We start from the raw sequence: 10,267 nt of genomic DNA on the forward strand, positions 1-10,267 counted from the left end.
GAGCGGCTTCTCGCGGCTGGGCGAGAACAGGGCCTGGCCCCGAGCAGCCGAGCGGGCACCGCCGGTAGCTCGGAGGAGCGGGGCCGGCTCGGCTCGAGGCGTCAGAGCGAAAAGGGACGAGAACCGTCCCGGAGCGTTGGGGGGGCGGCGGATGGTCCGGTGGCCGGGTTCGGCTCCGTGCCGGGCCGTGGGGCAGCCGGAGCCGCGCCGGGGGGCAGGTGAGGAGCCGCGTGGCCGGGCGCGCTGTGGGTCGGCGGGTTTCGGCTGTGGGGTCTCCCGGTCCGCGGAGTCCCCGGGGGGGGGTTGCGGGCAGCAGTGGCCCCGGGCCGAGCGCTTTCGTGGGTCGGTGGTTGTGTTTTGGGGCCGAGCCCGTGCCCGGCCGTGGGGAAGTAGGGGCAGCCCCACCCGGCTCTCGGCTGCTCCTCGTCGGGGTCGGGCGGCGGCGGCGACCCCGGCGGGGGCTCCTGTGGTGCCGGGCGGGTCCCCCCTTGCCCGCGAGGCAGGCAAGGACCCTGGCTGCTGCCGCCGCGGTTTGCTGGAGGCGGGCTGGGCCCGGCCCCCTGTGGGGTTGGGGTGCGGGCCCGGCGCTGCCGGGGAAACGCGGCCTGCGAGAGCAGGAAGAAAGCGCTGCCGGGCCGGCGCTGGGCTGCCCCGCCGGGGTGCGGGGCCGGGCCCGCGCAGTTCAGTTCCCAAGGCCTCCCCGACAGTGCCCGCGTGGGCCGTGGGGGTGCAGGGCTGTGGGGTGGCTGCGCTCTCCGCGGCCCTGAGCGTTGCCCGTGGGGACTGCGGAGGGGGCCGGGACGCAGCCAGGCTCAGCTGGTTTGGTCCCTGAACGGGGAGAGCACAGCTCTTCTGTTCCTGGGCCTTGAGAGCAGGCTCCTGTGGCTGATGCCGGGGCCCTGAAACAGATCGAGTCGTGCGTTTTGAGGGCCTGAGCGAGGGGACTAAGTCGTGTGGTTTTGGGCTGAGGAGCAGAGGTCAAGTGCTGCAATTTTTGGGACTTGAGAACAGGCTCAGCAGCTGGGCTTTTTGGCTCAGAACCGGTCCCAAAGTGAGCTGGTTTGGGGGCCAAAAGCAGCAGCCGGTTTGGCTGCTTGTGCAGGCTGGGGGGTGGGGGCATTGGGGGCTGCAGGGGAAAGCAGGGGTTGGGCAGGGTACGAGGACCCTCCCCGGAGGTGGGGGTCCGGTCACATCGGACCCCGAAGTTCGGGAGGCCGGCATGCACCAGAGCGAACTCGCCACCTGAGGCGGGTCTCTGGAGGAAGGGTGCTTTTTGGATCCAGCGCAGCGCACCCTCTTTGGGTCCAGCTCTTCTTTGCTGCTTAGAATAGTTATTAACCAATTAATTAATCATACAAACTAAGTCACAACAGCTCTGTCGGCTCCATCGTGGTTCGGAGCTCTGAATCGGTTTCACTTGGTGTCTAACATGTTTTTTCCCCGAGGAGAGGCTAAGTTTCAAAGTTAATTAGTTTTCTCATAAGTGTGTCAGTCAATAAAATTGAGTTACGATTGTTAAAACCACAAAGGTGACAGGAGTCTCACGGATCTGGTCTATTTCTGAAAATGTATTCATCCCATGCAAATGTCATCGGGATACAGATCATCTGCACTTCATGCTCTGACAAGACAAGATGCTGAGACAGGGATGAGCTCCAAAAGGACTACTGAAAAGAAAAAAAACGCATTCCACAGTCATGGGGTTTTTTTGTTTGCGTTTGGGGGGGCGGGGTGGCTTTAACAAAAGAGTGCAGTGTTGGCCGGCAGCAGCCTGCAGAGCACTTTTGCTGCCTGATCTCTCCTTTTCTTCTCTTCCACTCCTCTTTCAGGGCTGTAATTGTCATTTGGATAGTTTTAGAAGAGCAGTTAAGTTGCTCGCCTGTGTCAATGTGCTGGTAATACCAGGAAGGTGAATGCTTGAACCGGTCGGGCGGGTAGGAATGAATAACTTGGCTGCAGGTAGAACTTCTGAGGGAAGACCAGCAAAACCAGGAAGCAAATAGCAAGTTCCCAAAAAATGTGCGGGTGTCAAACACATAAAAGTTTCATTGCCGAATGTTTTTGGGAATATGTTCCCAATGGCTATTTTTAGTAAACATAAATTTTCAGGAGATTCAGGGTTGTGCGTGGCAAAACATGTCCCTCTGTTTTTGTGTCCTGCCGCACAAACGGCCGGCGGCAGGGCTCTTGTTCCCTGCTCTCGCTATTGCCACAGCAGGGCTGCGATATTTAGACCTAAGAGATGGGTTTAGGAATGGAAGGAGAGAGAACGCCTGTGTTCTGTAAGGGCTATGAATGCTGACCCTTTGTCTCCGTCTGCCGCTTTTCCTGTGCGGGTGATGAAGCTGTTTTACTTTTCTCTGTTGTTCCAGGTCTAAATAGCTGCGAAGCTGTCGCCGCTGTGGGTGCGCAATTTGTGTTGCTGTGTTTCTGTGGAGTTCTAGCTACGGCTCGCTTCTAGTGTGGCCAAGCGTCAAGGTAGGGCTTTCAGTTTAAAGCTTCAGAAGCGCTGCGCGCCGAGATGGGTGTAGGTGAAACTGCTGTTGCGCCTGCAGCTGTGCTCGCAGGGATGCTGGGTGGCTCTGCATCAAACCGGCGAGGTGCGCGTGGACCTCCGTCGGGCTGCGCCCTGGGTGCGCGAGCGTGCCGTGTTTTTGCTGTTCCGGCTTGTACGTGCGAGGGCTTAACGTTTGATTTAATGCATTTCCTTTAACGGCAGGCTGTAGTTGGGCTCTAGACGGTATTCCTACGTGGGCACAAGAGCTGTGGAATGGTTAAGCTGTTGCTGTGCCTCCAGGTGACTTGTTCAGTAACGCTGTTTTTCCAGGTGCAGATGGATGAGTCGTGCAGGGCAACGGAGGAGGGCCCAGGGGAGCGCTGTAAGAAGGTGAGTCTGTGTAGTACTGGAGGGAAGATGTGACTGATGGCTATAGGGCTCCATTATGGGTTTTACTCTTTTTTTTTTTTTTGTGATCCGAGGGTGCTAAGCGATGAGCCGAGCGTGATCTGGGCCCTGGAGGTGAGTCAGGCAAGGTGACCGGTGCTTGGTGGGCTGGAGTAGGTGTTCTTTTTCAGGTTATTCAGGGTTTTTTCTCCTTCTCTTCACTTTCCCATCCCAATTTGGGGCCGATTCCCTCAAACGGGGACTTCCCCCTGTGGGGCTGCTTATGCAGCCTGGGAGCTGCTGCCTGGGCACAAAAATACCTCAAACCCCTTACTCTGGGTCTGCAATGGGGGGTGAAAAAACAGAAAGAATTCTGGTGGAAAGAAAACAACTTGGGGCTTCTGGGAAAGCCAACTCCAGCTGGATTTGTGCAGCTGGAAAGGAAAAAAAGGGTGGTGGTGGGGAAGGAACAACCACCTAAAAGCACCCACCAACCATTCTCATGCACAAAACCGAAAGTGAAAATGACCATTTTTTGTAGGGTAAAAGCACAAAAAGTCCCCACAGAACTCAGTAGTTTGGAAAAGCAACCCCAATTATTACATTATGTAAAGAAGGCGGGGAAAAAAAGAAAACCAAAACAAAACCCTATCACAACCCTGATGCCACATGCCTACCAGCAGTTCCTGGGGCTTATTCTGCGGGGGTGGGGAACCCAACCTTGTTCCCCAGGTTTGCTGTGCTGCTTCTCCTCCCTCGGGCATGCGGGGGGCAGTGGCATGGACAGTAGCAAGCACCAGACGTTTTTAAGCGGTCGAGAGGAAAGGACAAATGCTCGAGACGCTTTGCTGTTTGGTGCAGAGGCAATGAATGGTGCTGCTGGGGCTGCGAGGGGGAAAGGTGCAGAGGAATAGAAGCTCTGTGGATGCAGCCAAGTTATGGTTTCTGGATGGTATTAATCGAGAAGAGTAATTCAGATAATGCTGCTGCCCAGCGACCAGAATTGGGTACTGAGCCCGGGAGCCGCGCACGCGCGGTGGCGTCCCTGTGATCCCCATTGCTCTCTCCGCAGGTAACAGCCCTGCGATGCTGCGGTGCCTGCGAGGTGATGCCGCCGTGCTCGTTGCTGCTTCCTGGTAAGGAAAGGCGTCCTCCGCTCCTGCTGCAGCGTGGTGGTGTGTCGGACACGATTCCCTGTGTCGGGTGAGGCCTAGGGCTGCCGGCGAGGTGAGCGAGCGCCTTTGGTGGGTGCAGGGGTGTCTCCTTGTGTGCCTGCACTACTGGGGCTGGTGGGATGGGAAGCTTCAAACGACCCGCCGAGGCAGGCTTCTGGTATGCTAAAGGCGAGTGGGTGAGGGCAGCCCTAGGAGTTACTCGGGAGCTGATAGAAGGGAAGAAGGAAAGGAGGAGGAGGATGATGACCTTTTCCCCCTGCCCAGGGTGCAGAAGATGGCCGACTCTCCAGCTCACCAGAGCTCCCCCTCAGCCTCCCCTGGCCCCCCTTGCCCAGTGCGCCTGCTCCCAGCTCCAGCACGAGCGAGCTAGGCTACGTGCCGAGGAAGCCTCATCTCGTAAGAGCTGTAAGACACCCATGTGTTCTCTTCAGGTGGAGGACGGCCTAGAGTCTGGAGCTGCAGAAGAGGCAGGGAGGAGAGGAGGGGAAAGAAGCATGTGAACGGCTAAATTGTGCCAGCAGCGCTGAGAGCGAGAGTCGCGGTGAGTCCTGGGCCAGTGGGGCCCCGTTGCCTCTCTTGTGCGTCCTGGGCCCTCCCTGTCTCTCCCCCGGCCCCCTCTCTTTCCTTACCTGCTGCAAAATTTTATTTTTTCTTTTGGGCCCCCCCCGCACCTTCTTTCTCCATCTCGCTCTGAGTGGCTCCCTGCCTCCCCGTCTTTTTCAGTCCTCCCTCTCTCTGTCCTGTAGCCTGTGGCTCCTTTTTCTATCTCCGCCTCTCTCTGCCTGGCTCTGGCTCCATTTTTTTATTCCTCCTGCTCTGTCCTGTAGCCTGTCGGTATTTTGTCTTTCTCTGGCCCTCTTGGTCTGACTCCCTGTGTTACCGAAAAACGCGGTAAAATCGGAAACGACTCCTCAACGCCAATTTAGTATTAAAGAGCAGGCATTCTTCATTCACGGCGCCAGATGCACGGGGGATCGCTCCTCCTGGCGTGCGTACCTCACACACCTTTCCCGTACAATTTGTAGATCAAAATTTTACGTATTCATATATATTCATTATTGCCCTGTCTGCTGATCGGTACAAACTTGCTCGTTCCGTATGTAAATCGCTGCGCAGGCTCGGTTGTCCTCTTCCGTTGTTCTCTTCTGAGTAGGTGGTATTACTTGGGTCGGTGGTGGTCTGTGAGTCGGTGGTCGTGATCTCCCCCTGCCGGAATTACCTTTTTACCTTCTTGGCTAGTTTTCTCAGTCCGCTAAGCGAAACCGCGTTTTGTCATCCTTTTCTGACAGAAGCATGTTGTCTGTTGTTCTGTTGACATTAACGATCGCCTAGTGACTAAAATGCAGATCGACAGACACACAGATTCGTACGCTCCACGTTCCCGTAATGGAACACCGTCTCTGGTTGGTTGATTTCATCGCTTTGGTTACACCTGTTCCTGTTGTTCAGTTTCTTCTTTTTTGGCTTTGTTTGATTCTCTCTGTGATTCTGTTTTTCTCTGCCTCGCTTTTCCCAGCTCCCCGTCCCTCACTTGGAATGCCCGTTGTCCTTCACCAGCTCACTCTCCCTTGGTTGCCATCCCCGTTTCTGAATTCCTCCTGCTTTGCCACGTAGCCCGTGGCTTTTTTCTTAATCTCTCTGTCTGCCTCAACGCTCCCGCCGCGCTTTTTAATTCGTCTGCTCTGTACCCTGCTACTGTTCTTGCCTTTCTGAGTTCTTCTCTGTCCAGCTCCCTTTCCCTGTTCATGAATTCCTGTTCTTCCTGCACCCGCCGCTGTTCCCTGTGATCTCCGTCTCTCTCTGTCCAGCTCCCTGTCCCTAGGTTTTAATTCCTGCCTCTGCCCGCTGTAGCCTGTCTAGATGTTTCTCTCGGCCTCTCTCTCTGTCCGGCTCCCTCTCTCTGTGTTCTAATTCCACGTTCTCTGTCACGTAGACCCGTGCTATTTGTTTGTCCTCATCTCTCTCTGTCCAGCTCCTTGCTGCTATGTTTTCTTTCTTCCCTCTCTCTCTGTCTTTGTAGCCCATTGCTGTTGTTGTGTTTTTGGTTTTTGGTTTTTTTTTTCCCACTTGTTTCTTCATGTGTCTCTGTCTGCCTCCCAGTGCCTGATCTTTAATTCCTCCTTCCCTGTAGGCCGCTGTTCCTTTTTTCCATTCTACATTGTGTTCTCTTTGGTCTGCTGTTCTTATTCATCGGTTCCCTCCTCGCCGCCCTGTGGCTTGTCCCCATTTTAGTGTTGCCTCTCTCTCCCTCTCTCTGGCTTCTTGCCCCTGTTTTTAAAATTCCTCCCTCTCTTCTCTCTTCCCTGTTGGCCGTGTGATCTTCAGCCTTTCTCCACCTCTTTCTGCCCAGCTCTCTGCGTCTATTCATTAATTCTTCCCTCTCTGCCCTGTAGCCTGTAGCTTCTGTCCTTTCTCCATCTTGCTGTCTCTGGCTTCCCCGTGACCCTCTTTTAGAATTGTTTCTCTCTTCTCTCTGTACGCATTGCGATTCCTTTTGCTCTCCATCTCCCTTTGTTTTGGTGTTTTTTTTGTTGTTTTTCTGGCTCCCTGTCCCTAATTGTTAATTCTCTGCCTTCTCATGCTCTGTACCACGTAGCCCCATGGTTTGTTTTGTGGTGTTCCCTCCCCGGCCCCTTCCCTCCGTCGTTGGCTGTCTCGGCTCCCTGTCCCCGTGGCTTCATTCTTCCCTTTCTGCCCTGTTCTTGTCGCTTATCTTGTCTGTCTCCATCTCGCTCGGTCCAGCTTCCTGCCCCTGTTCTTCTTTCCTCCCTCGCTGTCGTGCTGCCTGCCCCAGGTTCTTTGTGCGTCTCCAGCCTGCTCCTCATCCTTCTTTGTTGGTCTGTGTCCTGCTCTTCCCCTCTCTCTGCTGCTTTTATCTCCACCTCCGTCAGGCTCCCTGTCCTCCTCTGGCCGTCCTGTTCCCTGCCTCGTGCCTTCTCACTACACGCACACACGCCCCCCCGCCCCCGTCCAGCCGGATGCTGCTCTTCTCTCCTCCTACTGTCCTGTGCCCTGCTCCTCACCTTTGGTGGCCTCCCTCTCTGCTCAGCAGCCCGTCGCTCCAGGAGCCAGGCGACGGACGGTCCGTTCCCTGCCAAACCGGGACAAGCGCGTGCCGTGGCTTAGCCTCAGCTGGCAACTCTGCACCAGGGAGCTGCTTGCTCGCTCCACCCTCAGTGGGCTGGGGGAGAGAGCTGGAAGGGTAAAAGCGAGAAAAATCATGGGTTGAGATCAAGACGGTTTAATAGGTAAAGCAAAAGCTGTGCGTGGAAGCAAAGCAAGGAATTAATTCGCTCCTCCTTTTCGGCGGGCAGGTGTTGAGCTGTTTCTGGGAAAGCAGGGCTCTGTCATGTGTAACGGTTAGTTAGGAAGAGAAATGCCGTAGCCCCCAAGGACTCCCCCTTCTTCCCACAGTTGGAACCCGCAGTTCGGTACGGGCGTGTAGTGCACGAGCGAGCTAGGCTACGTGCCTAGGAAGCCTCATCTCGTAAGAGCTGTAAGACACCCCCGTGTTCTCTTCAGGTGGAGGTCGGCCTAGAGTCTGGAGCTGCAGAAGAGGCAGGGAGGAGAGGAGGGGAAAGAAGCATGTGAACGGCTAAATTGTGCCAGCAGCGCTGAGAGCGAGAGTCGCGGTGAGTCCTGGGCCAGTGGGGCCCCGTTGCCTCTCTTGTACGTCCTGGGCCCTCCCTGTCTCTCCCCCGGCCCCCTCTCTTTCCTTACCTGCTGCAAAATTATTTTTTTTTTGCGCCCCCCCCGCACCTTCTTTCTCCGTCTCGCTCTGAGTGGCTCCCTGCCTCCCCGTCTTTTCAGTCCTCCCTCTCTCTGTCCTGTAGCCTGTGGCTACTTGTTCTTTCTCCGCCTCTCTCTGCCTGGCTCTGGCTCCGTTTTTATTTTTTTACTCCTCCTGCTCTGTCCTGTAGCCTGTCGGTATTTTTGTCTTTCTCTGGCTCTCTCGGTCTGACTCCCTGTGTTACCGAAAAACGCGGTAAAATCGGAAACAACTCCTCAAGACCAATTTAGTATTAAAGAGCAGGCATTCTTTATTCACGGCGCCGGATGCACGGGGGATCGCTCCTCCTGGCGTGCGTACCTCACGCACCTTTCCCGTTCAATTTGTAGATCAAAATTTTACGTATTCATACGTATTCATTATTGTCCTGTCTGCTGATCGGTACAAACTTGCTCGTTCCGTATGTAAATCGCTGCGCAGGCTCGGTGGTGGTCCGTGAGTCGGTGGTCGCGATCTCCCCCTGCCAGAATTGCCTTTTACCTTCTTGGCTGTTAATCTTGGCAGTCTTGGCTAGTTCTCTCAGTCCGCTCCACGAAACCGCGTTTTGTCGTCCTTTTCTGACAGAAGCACGTTGTCTGTTGTTCTGCTGACGTTAACGATCGCCTAGGGACTAAAATGCAGATCGACAGGTGCGCTGATTCGTACGCTCCATGTTCCCGTAATGGAACACCGTCTCTGGTTGGCTGATTTCATCGCTTTGGTTACACCTGTTCCTGTTGTTCAGTTTCTTCTTTTTTGGCTTTGTGTGATTCTCTCTGATTCTGTTTTTCTCTGCCTCGCTTTTCCCAGCTCCCCGTCCCTCACTTGGAATGCCCGTTGTCCTTCACCAGCTCACTCTCCCTTGGTTGCCATCCCCGTTTCTGAATTCCTCCTGCTTTGCCACGTAGCCCGTGACTTTTTTCTTAATCTCTCTCTGTCTGCCTCAACGCTCCCCCCGCGCTTTTTCATTCGTCTGCTCTGCTCTGCACCCTGCTACTGTTCTTGCCTTTCTGAGTTCTTCTCTGTCGAGCTCCCTTTCCCTATTTGTGGATTCCTGTTCTTCCTGCAGCCACCGCTGTTCCCTGTGACCTCCGTCTCTCTCTGTCCAGCTCCCTGTCCCTAGGTTTTAATCCCTGCCTCTGCCCGCTGTAGCCCGTCTAGGTTTTTCTCTCGGCCTCTCTCTCTGTCCGGCTCCCTCTCTCTGTGTTCTAATTCCACGTTCTCTGTCACGTAGACCCGTGCTATTTGTTTGTCCTCATCTCTCTCTGTCCAGCTCCTTGCTGCGACGTTTTATTTCTTCCCTCTCTGTCTGTCTTTGTAGCCCGTTGCCGTTGTTGGTTTTTTTTTTTTTCCCCACTTGTTTCTTCATGTGTCTCTGTCTGCCTCCCAGTGCCTGATCTTTAATTCCTCCTTCCCTGTAGGCCGCTGTTCCTTTTTTCCATTCTACATTGTGTTCTCTTTGGTCTGCTGTTCTTATTCATCGATTCCCTCCTCGCTGCCCTGTGGCTTGTCCCCATTTATTGTTGCCTCTCTCTCCCTCTCTCTGGCTTCTTGCCCCTGTTTTTAAAATTCCTCCCTCTCTTCTCTCTTCCCTGTTGGCCGTGTGATCTTCAGCCTTTCTCCACCTCTTTCTGCCCAGCTCTCTGCGTCTATTCATTAATTCTTCCCTCTCTGCCCTGTAGCCTGTAGCTTCTGTCCTTTCTCCATCTTGCTGTCTCTGGCTTCCCCGTGACCCTCTTTTAGAATTGTTTCTCTCTTCTCTCTGTACGCATTGCGATTCCTTTTGCTCTCCATCTCCCTTTGTTTTGGTGTTTTTTTTGTTGTTTTTCTGGCTCCCTGTCCCTAATTGTTAATTCTCTGCCTTCTCATGCTCTGTACCACGTAGCCCCATGGTTTGTTTTGTGGTGTTCCCTCCCCGGCCCCTTCCCTCCGTCGTTGGCCGTCTCGGCTCCCTGTCCCCGTGGCTTCATTCTTCCCTTTCTGCCCTGTTCTTGTCGCTTATCTTGTCTGTCTCCATCTCGCTCGGTCCAGCTTCCTGCCCCTGTTCTTCTTTCCTCCCTCGCTGTCGTGCTGCCTGCCCCAGGTTCTTTGTGCGTCTCCAGCCTGCTCCTCATCCTTCTTTGTTGGTCTGTGTCCTGCTCTTCCCCTCTCTCTGCTGCTTTTATCTCCACCTCCGTCAGGCTCCCTGTCCTCCTCTGGCCGTCCTGTTCCCTGCCTCGTGCCTTCTCACTACACGCACACACGCCCCCCCCCGCCCCCGTCCAGCCGGATGCTGCTCTTCTCTCCTCCTACTGTCCTGTGCCCTGCTCCTCACCTTTGGTGGCCTCCCCCTCTGCCCAGCAGCCCGTCGCTCCACGAGCCAGGCGACGGACGGTCCGTTCCCTGCCAAACCGGGACAAGCGCGTGCCGTGGCTTAGCCTCAGCTGGCAACTCTGCACC

The sequence above is a fragment of the Phalacrocorax aristotelis genome, unplaced genomic scaffold (assembly GCF_949628215.1).
Source record: "Phalacrocorax aristotelis unplaced genomic scaffold, bGulAri2.1 scaffold_99, whole genome shotgun sequence".
Classification (NCBI taxonomy): domain Eukaryota; kingdom Metazoa; phylum Chordata; class Aves; order Suliformes; family Phalacrocoracidae; genus Phalacrocorax; species Phalacrocorax aristotelis.